The sequence below is a fragment of the Chaetodon auriga genome, chromosome 21, assembly GCF_051107435.1.
Source record: "Chaetodon auriga isolate fChaAug3 chromosome 21, fChaAug3.hap1, whole genome shotgun sequence".
Lineage (NCBI taxonomy): Eukaryota > Metazoa > Chordata > Actinopteri > Chaetodontiformes > Chaetodontidae > Chaetodon > Chaetodon auriga.
In genome coordinates this window covers 14,694,732-14,708,107 of record NC_135094.1, presented here as the reverse complement: position 1 = coordinate 14,708,107, position 13,376 = coordinate 14,694,732, and the positions used below count along the sequence as shown (strand labels likewise).

The 13,376-nt window shown below is 45.1% G+C and overlaps 1 protein-coding gene across 4 annotated transcripts in view; it reads left to right on the top strand.

Annotated features, from left to right (window-relative positions):
- LOC143339902 (partitioning defective 3 homolog) overlaps nucleotides 1–13,376 on the top strand; it is a 310,965-nt gene that overhangs the window by 216,121 nt on the left and 81,468 nt on the right. The window lies entirely within an intron of this gene.

Sequence of the window (13,376 nt, the reverse complement as noted above, 5' to 3'; positions counted from 1 at the left end):
GTTGCATGTATGTATCCCTGCATCCGTGTCTGCATCCAGTGGTGTATAGGAGAGTGCAGGACGATGCATTATCCCCTCATCCAATGTATGTGTCATTTCGACTGGATAACATGTGATCATTACTTTCTGATCCTATCAGGTTTGTTTAGATGTTGGAAGCTTTGCCCAGGGCTCTGTTAGCATGCTAGCAGACAATGACGTCTCGGCCCGGCCTCCAAGACTGCCTTCAACATGCCTAATGAGGTGTTGTTTGTCTGCTCTGTGACTGACTGACCTCCTCCGCCCCCATATCCATCTCTTGATGTTTTTATGCGTCCGTGAGACTGTGATGTGTGTATGCACATGCAAAAAAAATACCAATCTTGAGCAAATTATTATTGTTATTAAGGTTGAGTGTTGTTGAAAGAAAATCAAAATCCAGATTTTTATGGGTTAATTAGACTCTTAGATGCACATTTTTGCAGTGTACATATGTATTTGTTAATGCATATATGTACACACCCATCATCTGTATGTTGCTCTAAGGTGTATGTGTGTGTGTGTGTGCATTAATATTTCTATACCTAAATAGCTGTGTGTGTGTGTGTAAATGTAAGAGGTGCGAGAGAAATGCATCATACTGTAGTACAGTTGCATGAAGGAGAGAAGGCTGCAAAAATGGAAGGCTGGCTTGGGACGGGGGAATGGGGCCCAGAGAGCTGGGGGTGGGGGCTGGATTGGGTGAGGGTGGAAGGAGAAAGGGAGCGTGTGCACTGGAGTGAACTGGGGCACCAAGGGAGAGTGAGAAAGGAGGATGAATAGGAAAAGGAGAGGGGGAATGAGAAAAGAAGGGAGCTTTTCACAGCGGCAGTCACGGCATCGTGCTACTGTCTGCCTGGAGGGAGGATTGAGGATCTCCAGCCATTTTGTACATTCTGTGTGTGTGTGTGTGTGTGTGTGTGTGTGTGTGTGTGTGTGTGTGTGTGTGTGTGTGTGTGTGTTAAACCGTGCATGAGCGGTTTCAAGGTACATGTAAATTTGCATGTGTGTGCGTGCGTAATGCTTTGTGTGTGTACATAGATGAAAAGAATGTGTTAATGGGCTCTGGCACCACCCTCACCCTTTCCCCCTGGTGCTTCCTCACCCACATGCACACTTGCCCTTACCCCTACCCCCCACTCTCACCCTCCCCACCAATCTGATAAGTGGCATGCCTCACGCCGAGCCATCAGCCGACGCTGGAGCTCAGAGTGACAGCCGCATCCCACCCCAAACCCCCCTCCTCACCCTCCATCACCCCAGGGACCTCGTCTGCCTTCTCCTCCCTTCAGATCCAGGCCCACTCAAGGCTACATGGAGAGAGGGGTGTGGAGTGGAAAGGGAAGCAGTGAATGCTGGAGTGGAGGGATGCATTCTATCCTTCAATCTTTATTATTCTTAGGCAGTGTAGAAGCACGCAGGGGGTGATGGTGTGTGGGGGGTTTGCATGCATGCGTGACTGTGTCTAGAATATGGATACCATGCCACAAAAGCATGATTGCCTTATGTGCAGCATGGGAGTTGGTAGTTAGCGTGCTCCTGTGTCGCTCCGTGTCTTCGCACTATATGATTCTTTCTGCTCGTGTGGGTGTGAACAGCTGATGGCGGGTAAGCCGGTTTGATCATTAGCCCACCAACATGATACATGTATTAGCCTGCCTTTTTATACACACATGGCTGAGAGCGTGACTGATGGAGCAACACACAAACTTTCTCTGTATAAAGCAGCCCTCCTCCCCCTCCACCTTCCCCAGCACACACACAAACGCTCACATATGCTTGTAGTATTATGCCACAGTTGATTTGGAGACAGCAATTAGCCGCCTCCACATGTGGGCCCTGACATCTGCTGAATGTAATCTGAGAGAAAATGATAATTGTTCTTCTTTTGCTCTGCCTCACTCATCATAATGTCTGTGCTGAGGTAGTAAAGGCGAGCGCGGCGTACAGCATCAAGCCGGAGCTTGTACGTGAGAATAACCGGCAGCTGGAGTGAAACGAAGAATATGAGTAATGCAGCAAAAGATGATTACATGAAAACACATGATGGACTGTGGATGGTGATGTCAGAATCAGCTCAGCAGGGTGGTCCGTTATTAGGGAAATTGCTTTTCTACTCACCAAGGGGGCAAGGATTTAGTCCCTCGAAATGCCCATGAGTAACAAAGTAACTTCCTGTCGGCAGACCTTGACCTTTGACCTCCGTTTGGAGCAGCCTAAAACAAAGTGCGCTGCAGATTTCCCCTGTCATCAATAAATATTTCAGGGGGAACTGAGACGTGAACTTGGTCAGCTTTTGGCAGCTTTGCCAGGTGCAAAGTCATAACTCAATATCAACTTCAAATGCCTGCACAGCTAAAAGAAATATCATGTCACCAGGGCCACTATACAGAGATGGGTCAACTTTTTCAACTTCTTGGGAAAAGCATCTTTTCAGAAACCCCCCCCCCCCACCATGTCTTCAAAGATCCCAGGACTTTAAAGGGGTCATTTTTTGCAGCCTGAACTCCAGACTCCCTCACAAAAATGTCCTCCGAGTGTGACATCCCATTACTCCCTTGCCAATCATGTACCAAAGATGCCCAGCGGGGGCCAAACAACAAGCAACACAGTCCCCCACTGAGAAGATTAGCGCCACAGTCACAGAGTGCAGCGGCAGGAGATGAAAACAGTAAAACAACAAAACTCCTCTGCACGCCAGGTTAAGGCAAGCACAGCTTTGTGTCTGGTGTCCAGAAATTGGATGTCACTGTAAATTTCTGGCGGGTTGAAGCGTTTAGACGTGGGGAGGGGCCGAGTTGTAGGATTAAGGAGGAGGGAGGAGAGGATGCTCTGCGCCACCATGCAAGAATGAGAGATGGACGTTCCAGGCAGGGGGGGTGGGGTGGGGGGGGGGGTTGGGGGTCTGGCTGTCCGGCCGCACTTCCTCTGCTGTTGGCCACTCGATGCAAATGTGATTGGGCAGCACTGGGCCTCCATCAGACAGCCCTGGAGTAATTAGGTTTAGAATGATCACGCAGTGCTCCGAGATAGACCTTGAAGCATGGGGAGAAGCGGGGAGGCCGGTGTGTGTGTGTGTGTGTGTGTGTGTGCGCGCGTGTCTGTGTGTTTGAGGAGAGGTGATGTTGCACGATGGAGTTAATTGAATCTGAAATCTTGTCGGCCTGAAATGAGATCCACCGATGTCTCTCACGCTGTGTCTCAGGCAGAGGGCTGCAAACATGACTGAATTCATAAAGTGTGTTATTAAAGAGCTCAAATTAAGTGTAGCAGTGCACCCCTGCATACTCCACCAGGCCTGTGACTGCTAATGATCCAACCCCAGTGGAATCACACCCAGACCCTATCAATGGAAACCCAAGACTCTTCTCTTCTCTTCTCTTCTCTTCTCTTCTCTTCTCTTCTCTTCTCTTCTCTTCTCTTCTCTTCTCTTCTCTTCTCTTCTTCGTCTGTACTCGTCGCTCGACTCTCTCCCTCCCTCCTTTCATCAACCTTGATGTTCCAAAGAGAAACCGCCCGACGTTTCTTAACTTCCTCCCTCTCCGTTTGATATTTGTTTTTCACACTTTGAGACACTTTGATTCCACTTTGATGTTATTTTTTCGCTCTGGCCCGCATCGCTTTGATCAATCAGAGAAAGGCTGTTCCAAAGCGAGTCGACTCTCAGAGGACAGGCGGATTTGAAAATAATGAGAAAACATTAAGAACATGTACAAGGATCTGAGAAAGGCACAATCCCATTTTGTTTTTCTAAATAGTGCAAATGCATCACTAATGCCCCCCATAATAAAGCATATTAAATGTATGTTTTGGTCTGAGGATGGAAAAAAATCTAAGTTGAATTAGAGATGCAAAGCATGCTTGATATTACAGAGACAGAGGTGAGAAATGCACATGGGAGAGCCTATTTATTTCCTCCTATGTGCTATGCAAATGAAGTGGGCTGCCTGCTACAGTAGGACTCATTGCTAGTCTGCTCACCCATCCGCCGGGCTTAGCATGTAATGAAATCGAGGCCTTTGGCTGAAATGACCTTTCCCATCCACCGAGTTCCCACCTGCTGATGTGCGCGCACACACCTTAACATGTGAATGAGAAGATGGGTAGTGGGAGAGAAACAATCACAGCGAAGGCAAGGAAGACAAAAAAAGCTGGGAAAATTGCTTTTGAATTACAAAGGTAATATCAATCGATGTTGAATTACACTTCTGATTTCCATCAAAGGCAACCAATTAAAGGCAGGAATCGTATTCCTCTTGTTCTGCTGGCGTCTCGACATGTGTTCGGCATGTAAAGAGAAATTGTCTGTCTTCTCCCTCCTGCTTTTCCACCTCTCTCTCTCTCTCTCTCTCTCTCTCTCTCTCTCTCTCTCTCTCTCTCTCTTTCTCTCCTACTCTGATCTTTTTTCTCCCTTTCTTGAGCGTGTCAGAGAAATGGAGATTGTTTTCACGACCGGATCGGGATTTCATTCCTCCTCCATGTTTGTCGTGAAGGAATCTTAATTGGCTTCTCACTGCCGTACCCAAAATGCACGAGCTACTGTGCGAGATAGGGCCGGTGTTCGGTGGTGGATGTGTGTGTTACACAATGGCCGTTCATAACCACAATCCTTTCTTAACCTTAACAAAGTGTTTAAAGTGCCTTATCTTAAACAGAGTTTATTTGCTATAAGCACAACCTTCCCCAAAGTCTTCATGCACAGATAGGGTTTAAAGTGAGAAACAGTTTTGTTGAGTCGCCCACCTCTGACATCCTTGTCTGGTGATATACCAATGTAACCAAGGCTGATTTGTAGTCTCAACCTAATACCAGTGTTAAACCACATTTCCCATAAAACCCACTGTTCCCTGACTCGACACACACGTGTAAGTGATCGTTTCCAAAAACCCATTTCCTTCCTGTGCCATAAAGCAAGTTCCTTTTGCGCTGTAAATCAGTATAAAATATAATACGGTGTCGTGTCGGGGCTGACAATTGTCTTATTGATCTTGCGGTCTCATTTGTTTACAGTGTTTGTGCAGAGGTTTTTTAATGGCCTCTTGATTTGAAAAATGCTACATGCAGCATGTTTAATTTGACACACATGTAGTTTTGCTTTGAAGAACCAGCAGTTTGATCCAGCCGTAGAAGGCCCGTAGACAGAGGAGGAGTGTCAGGGTTATTTATTTAACGCTGCTTGTGATGTACAGTCACTATCCCTGAGACTCAACGGGCTTCCTCCTCTCTCTCATCCTCACTTTCCTCACAATTACTGTCACTCCCTTCCTCTGTCTTTCCATATATCCACCCATATCCCTCCTCCCTCCCAGCTGCTCTGGAGATTCATCGTGGCATTGACAGAAAGACCTCTCCCGTCTCCCTCTGAATGCTGGGAGGGATGTATATCACGGATCAGCGATTCCGCTGTCTCCTTTCTCCAGTGGACTTAAATGCAACGTTTGCGCCGGTGTGTGTCGTGCCTGTATTTCAAAGCCTGGCGTTTACGAGGCAGAAAACCTGCCTCACTTCTCCCCTCACCTGTCCTTAAGATGGGCCTCTTGGAAATCTGGCATTTGAGTTTTACAAAACACATATGTCTCCAGACTCATCGGCTCATAAATTAGTTGGGACATAACTGCAAGAAGCCAGGATGTTCAAGACAGAAAAGACACGAACAGAAACCTGAAAAACAAAATAAATGTATGAAGACAATAATCATAAGTGACTTCCTCTTACCTACAGTACCCGTCCTAATAGCTTAAGTTTTGCGAGGTGAAAGCAGCTGTAAATACATCACCACACCTATAATGTCTCTGATCCCTGCGAGCTTCTGCACATCAGTGGTGTTTTTTGCAGCTATTCCACAATTCAGGTTGCCTTTTTTGTTGCCCCCCCCCCCCTGCCGTGGCTCTTCCACATCCACGATTGCGGCTGCCATCGTTAAAAGAGCTGAGCAGACATTGGATGCTGTGTTTGCTGAATGCTGAGTTTTTGTGTTTGAGGCATGCGGCAGCAACCTCGCTGAGGATATAGAGAGTGGCAGTGATCAAAATGGCCCATTAGGAATGCAGTGTGCCATACTGTATCTAGGTCACAGCCTGAGCCACCTACTGTAGCTCTTCCACTGAGAAACCACAGCGCTGCTGCCCCCCATCCCCATTCCTGCATCCCTGCCTGTGAGTGTGTGGGATAGGTTGGTTAAGCATTCGCCAAATGCGACTGTGTCTATGCATATGAGCATGTGAGATCGTGTGTGTGGGTCTGCTTATGCATGGGTTGTGGCTAGCAAGGGCAGTTGGCAACCGATAATGTGTTTGTATGTTTGTGCATAAAGTGAGAGAAAGAAATTGTGCCGGATTGTCTTTGCCTGATCAGAACACACACACACACACACACACACACACACACACACACACACAAAGCTTACCCCAGCAGCTGAACTCCGAGCTGCTCGAGTGTTTCCGTGTAAATTGTCCTTCAGAAACTCCCTCCTCACTGCGCTCATACGCTTTAACAAATGGATGTATGAATGCGTTTGGACTGTTTATTTGTGTTGTAATGAGAGGCTTTAATCAGGGGTGTCAGGTATTTGAAACGTTCCTCTGAGCGTGTGCAAAAACACCCCTCCCCTCCTCACGAACATGCACACACACACACATATACACACACAACTCAGTGATTTATGTGAAACATTAAAGGCAATCATGTTGGGCTGGGCCTCATCCTTTGTATTGCACAGGCTGTTTGAAATATGGAAAAGCCAAGCTGTCCCTTGATATACAGGCACACACATATAGATAAAACACACACACACACACACACACACACACACACACGCACAGATGCTTGTGCGTACCTGCCATTGTTTAAAAATGAATAATTGGCACATAGCGCAAACAGATGAATGCTGCTTTTCTTTAATCATGCAGACACACAAACCTCACACATGCGAAACTTTAGTTCTAGATGGACACACACACACACACAAACACACACACACTTATTCAGTTCAACAGTTGCTTTGATACTGATAGTTGTTCATTTAAAAGCAGCCTCAGTCATTCACTCTGATGCAGTACTGTGTCTATATATTCTCTCTGCTCTGTGGTGAGGATGAACATTTCTCAATAACAGCGGATTAACTCATTTTGAAAATCTACCATACCCTCCTCCACACACACATATTTTCAATAATGGCAGAAACAAACATAGTGGAAGTGTAATGAAACGTCTGTAGGATGGGATACCACCCCAAAATAGCCCTGCAGCTCTCTGTGACTGACCATTCTTCACACATGTATTTGTATTTAGTTTAGTCTGAACTCATTTTCTTGTCTTCTTGTCTTCTCTCCTCCTGCTTGGGGACAGGATGTTCTTATTCAGCACTCCAGTGGTGGAATGCAGTTGTTTATCAGGCCACTGGACACACATACAGACCTTGATAAGGCAAAATAAAAGGCTCAAATTCTGAAAGAGGAAAAGAAGAAAAGAGGAAAAGACCAGACAGAAGAAGACCTGAGAGGGAGCTGCAGAAATAACAGGAAATACTGACTGACACACCAGGAAAAGAGCAAAATTTAAGACTGAAAACAATCTTCTGAGAGGGCGGTGTAGCATCAATTTCAATGCATCTGTAGTTCAGCCAGAAAATCTTCATTTCCATACAATAACCTCTTTATGGTAAACTGGTGGGGACAGTGATATTGGTTGAGAAAAATACTGTCATTTAAATACAATGATCTGAGATGGCATACAATCCATACACCTGTAGATTCTTTTTTTTTTTTTTTTCATTATTTTCATTGAAAGACCACATAGAGCGTTACTGAAACTGAACATCCTCCAACGTGACGGCGTCTTCTTGGCTCAGCTGGGAGACCTAAGAGGCGTAGAAGTTTCTGGTGAGAATCATTTTTCCTCCATCTCGCCCATGGTGCTGTCCCCCCACTGGGGCTCGGCCTGATGTCATGAATAAATGCATGTCATGCCTCCACGGTGCGGGACACACCGCTTTCTCACCCGGCGTGAACCATTTCGACTCCCGTCCTCCCTCCTCCTGTACATCTCCCACTGTTTTCACACCATTGTTGGAAGAATCGGGCCTGGCTTCCCTCCAGAGCTGCAACCAATCAACAGCGGCTCCCCCTGCAACTTTTCATCAGGAGGAAATCAATTGGTTCTGTGCGCGTAAGCCCTTGTCCAATGAGGTGAAAGCACAGGGATGTCATATCTGGCTGCGACCTGTAAGAGTCTCTGGAAAAGGCAGATGAATGTGCAGCTGCGTTATGTGTTGTCTTATTTTATCTGCACATTCCATAACATGAACCCCAAGATGGTGTGAAATCACAGAGGTGTTACCTTATCTTAAACATTCACTGATGAATGTCAGGCTGCAGTCTCCTGAAGCTCCTGCAAAAAGAAAAAAAAAAAAACTCTTCTGAGGATGCATCAAATTGTAGATTCTGGTTTAAAAGGGGTCTGGCTGAGCAGGGAAAGCACTGACTGACATTACAGGTTGCGGATAATGAGTTCCGTGGGGAGGGAGATAATCGGCTGGCGCTGGCTGGAGGCTGGAGGAACGACGGGAGAACATCCTCCCATACCCCTCTGGGGTTGGTGTCCCTGGAAACCAGCGGTGGCGACATTACGCTGAGGCCACTCGACGATAACGGATGCCCCTTTAATGCCTACTAACGAACGCTGGGTCACAGTGTGATTCCCAGGGAAGAAAAAAAAAACAGAACTCTCTCTCCCTTTTTCTTTCTCTGACTGTCTTATTGGATTTTTTTTTTTCCGCGGCGTCTTTGTGTCTCACCCCAGGTAGAGAGTGTTTACTCACCACAGCTGCAACAACACTTAGCTAGCGAGGAGGACAGACAAATCGGAAGACCTCGCCTTCATAACAAGGCACTATTAAAATTACATGCCAGTGTCAGGGTGTTGCCCTGGGTGCAGCACGGTGCACAAATCATGCACTGCTTCATATTGACGTGCCCTTGAATTGGACGGGAATTGGAGAAGATAGAAAAAAAGTGCACTGTTTGTGTGTGCGTGAGTTTTAACTTTCTGCTGTGTACTTTTTTGCCATCAATAGGATGATAATAAGGTCTCTTGATTTTTTTTTTTTTGAGAAAAAAGGTATTTTTTTATGGTGCTTTATAGATTATCACCATGAAATGCAGTGGGTGGAGGCATAGTTATTTATTTTCTTCCTGACTGCGACAAATACAGTTTCGGGGGATTGGGGCTCAGACACCACATCAGACGTCTCGGGGGGGGGGGGGGGGGACTTCGCCCTGGGAGATCTGGATTAACTTTCAGGTTGGCCGAGCAGAAACCATAACGATTCTCTCTGTCTGCCCTTGAAATTATCTTCTCATCACTTACTCAAATTGATAGATGCAGTCACTTTTTTCCCTTTCTGGCTCACCTGCTCCATTCGCAGGTTTGAGTAATGCCAAAAGATTTAACACCTCATGTGATGAGTGCATCATGAGAGGTTAAACCAGGCTAGTCCATCTCATCCTTGCATTCGCTTCCAAAACCCACAAATTTTCGGCAGCTGTTTCTGCTGTCCTCTCTCCCTCGGTCAGGAAGTTCCTGTGAGCAAACCACAAATTCCCCACAGAAGATGTCAAAACAGATTAGCTTCTGTCAAATCTACTCCACAGATTAAATGATTGTAACAATCAAACTGGCTTTGAGGCTTTGCATAATTTACTTTTTCTCCCTCCTTGGAAATTCTGTCTTTGAGTTTTTCCTCTTCTGTTGTGCTGCAGCCTTGAAGTATTATTACCCTGTAGATCGATGAGGATGATGTATGAGGCATCCACTGCTAGTGGTATAAACCCTTCTGTTTTCTGTGATATATGAGGATGTATCATATTGAATGGAGTACCTATTTACTGACTTCTTTTCGAGGAAAAGCGGTCGCATACAGCCACACAGTAATATGCCTAATGTGCAACAATATTTGAAAACATTTTATTTTATGAGATGCCGTCGACACGTCAAATTCACAACGCTTTGATCGAACACTCTTAATGTTTCATCGCATCAGTGGCCATCATAAGATTAATACAGCATATATATGACACATGTTAGATTACATGCCACCCAAATGAGGTTTGATGGCCAATCAGACGGGACCAAACAGTGATGAATAGGTCAAGGCAGCTCGAGCTTTGAACGCAGCTTAAAGGTCATAAATATTCCCTGCGTCTGCATCTGGATTCTGTGTGCATTTAATGATCCTGCTGATCAAATCTGCTACTTACTCAGCTGGTGCGTGTTTGTGCTCATGTAATCGTCACTGAATGTCTTTCTGGCAGGTGGTTTTTGCAATCTACATCTCTGCTTGCCATCGTCCTGTTCTTTGTCTTTTGAAGGCACCTCTGCATTCGTGCATTCATCACTCTTGCGCCACAGTGAGATAGATCCGAGAGAACGGATCATTAAACAGAGCTTCGGTCTAGTGGACTGAAGCAGAAAAATAAGATCAGGGCTTTATGAGGAAGTAAATGGCGTATTATTGTTTACCTGGCTTTAATGGAGATTTGACGTCCTGCTCCTGCTCAGATAGTGGCCATCGCGAGTCATTTTAAATAGCTACTTAACAGAATAATCTTAATTCCAAGGTCAAGTTTAATTGTCAGGAGTCAAAAACAAGCAAGTGGCGGGTTGAGTTATTCTGTTTGAGCACAAGTTCTCTTTTCCAAATTGAAAGTTAAACTGTAGTTACTTCATTGCCATTCCCCCAGAGTTGCAGCTGCCAATCAATATCTTATTATTAAGCCTCATCAACCTCACTCTCAATACAACTATCCTGATGCCAGCTCAGATTAATGCCAAGGTGCCAATACTGGCTCAAGAGTTTTACAGAAACAACTGAGTTTCTTCTTCCCTCCTGACACTGATTAACTCCAAATCATTACTGTTTTTTATCGAATTCACTTCGTTTCACAAATGAGACACTTATCTTCCAGAGGCAGGTATGAAAGTCAATACGGTTTGCAGTTTTTACGGCGCCACAGATTTCTGTATTTTGCTGCTGAGAAAATGTTGAGTGTAGTAATATTACACTGGGGCTTGTGCGTCAGTGGAGGTTTTGGTGGCTAATCCTGTGTTCCACCGCGGTCCCCACTGGCAGGGCTCAGGCTGTTCAAGTGAAGGGCAGAGCCATGTTGTCAGTGAACCAGCGAGTGTCCCGATAGCCTTCTAATAGCTCTGGTAGTATCAGCCTTTCCTCCGCCTCCACTTTGATGTGGGCCCTCCTTCTTAGGCCACCGGCAATGGGGGGAATAGCCTTTCACATGGGAGCTGCTGCATGCCCAGGGTCCTGCTCGGTCTAATCCGCCAATATGTTTCAGTATGACAAATCCCTCGCTGTATTGATGTTGATCCAGAAGAAGAAAAAAAGTTAAGGGCAGAAGTTTGTCTCCCCTAAGGTTATTTTATGTTTTTTTTTAGGGGGGGTGCGGTCGGAGTAAGAAGAGACTGAGTAAAAAATTGGAAGAGGAAAAGAGGAAGGTGCATTTTCCTGAGGAAGTTAATGAAAGTCCTTGAAGTGAGGCGAGGGAAGCTGTCACCTGCCCTGGTGATAGATAGCAGGCTCGCTATTATTAGCATTCGCAGCCCCAGCCTGGAGTTTTATGCCTTACTGCAGCCATTTGTTGATTAATTAATCAGGTAATGTATGCTATCTGTGCTACAAAAGAACCCAGATATCGCTCCCTTGGCCTCGCGCTGGCTCTTTCTTCAACCACAAACCAAGACCTCCTACCAGATCACAGCGCATTCAAAAGATTATAATTCCAAGGCAGCCGCTACCAAAGAGAAGCCATTTGCACGAAGGTCTTGGCTGCTTTTAATGTAAAGTAGAATAATAAACATCTGTGAGGGAACCAGGCTCCCATTTCATGAATATATTCACTTCCACCGGCCCAAAGTCAACCTTGTCTGATGTAATTTTTTCAGCTTGCAGAGAAAGTTTGCAAACTGTCAAATAAAGCTCAGCTATGAGGAAGGTAAAAATAAACTCAGAGTGACGCACAGTCGGTCTGGGAGACTGCAGAGCTTAATGCTTTCTCCTGTTCCTCTGTTTGAAATTGAATGGGACTGCTCAAAAAAGCCCATGTGGAACATCATAATCAATGTCTGTGCCCACAATGCACGAACAACGAGTTACCTTATGTAATATAGACAGTCAGTAAAAATCCAGCCATTTTCTGTGATTATATTTATTGAATTTCTTCTCACTTGTGGCCACATGCACTCATGCCCGTACACTTTCTGTTATTGCCTCGTATTTACAATCATCGATGTGTTCATATAAGTGATCTGGTTTCCACCAACCTGACAATCATAAAAAGCGTAGTTTCACTTTTAAAACTAGCAACATGAGACAGTAGTACAAAAACAACACGGACCACAGCGAATTGTCCTCCCAAGGTTGTCAGAAATATACTGTATTCCCATTTCTTTTCTAGTAATTGCGCCTTTAAACTGGAAACTCCAAACCAGTTTCTATGAAAGCCTGTTCAGCTTCTCTGTGAGCAATGTTTTACCCAGATATCCATCCCCTCTTTATGTAATCTCTTCAACATTTCCGAGACACATTACAGAGCAGTGTTGACTTGGTTTATTACAGCTGTATTTATATTGTCCCAAGAAGACTTAATGTTTTGGCAGCCATGGTACAGCTTGCCTCCAGAGCATCACATATCCTCCAAACAGTTGTTGAGTTGTCTGCTTTTGATTTGGGATGTGATGAAAAACTGAGTTTACCCATTAGTTAGAACTAAATTGGACATGTTTTGTACCATCCTCCCTGTGAGATTTATTATATTTCAAAAATTGGAAGATATATGATATTCAGCTACAAGGCAAGGCTACGAATGCTCACCTTAGCTTTAGGCATCCATAATAACCTTAATTAGACCATTCATACAATGGCCAATCCTCACCTCATTCATAAAATAATCCCTTAACTGGAATTACCTTAAATTATCTTTGTTTTCATCGGTCATCAGTGTGTATAAACAGGGTGTTCGAATGCTCGTTATGAGGCTTTGCACACCCATACATATGGAAAAACACACACCATAGGTCAAAGCAGATAGAATGACACTGCTGTCTGCTGTATATGGTGTACAGATGTGGCCATACCTCCATGCTCATATCTGTCTATAATACATCCTTTTTCTGTATCCTGCTGTTTTAGCACTTCCTCCACAGCTGGCACCATCGTGGCGCAGCAGGAAATGACATCATTATTTCATGATATTGCCTTTCCTGTTCCTTCTCACCAGAAAGTTTATCCTTCATCCCCAAATTCTGTGCACATGTAGTAGAAAGTTGGCATCTGATCTCAGTGTTAT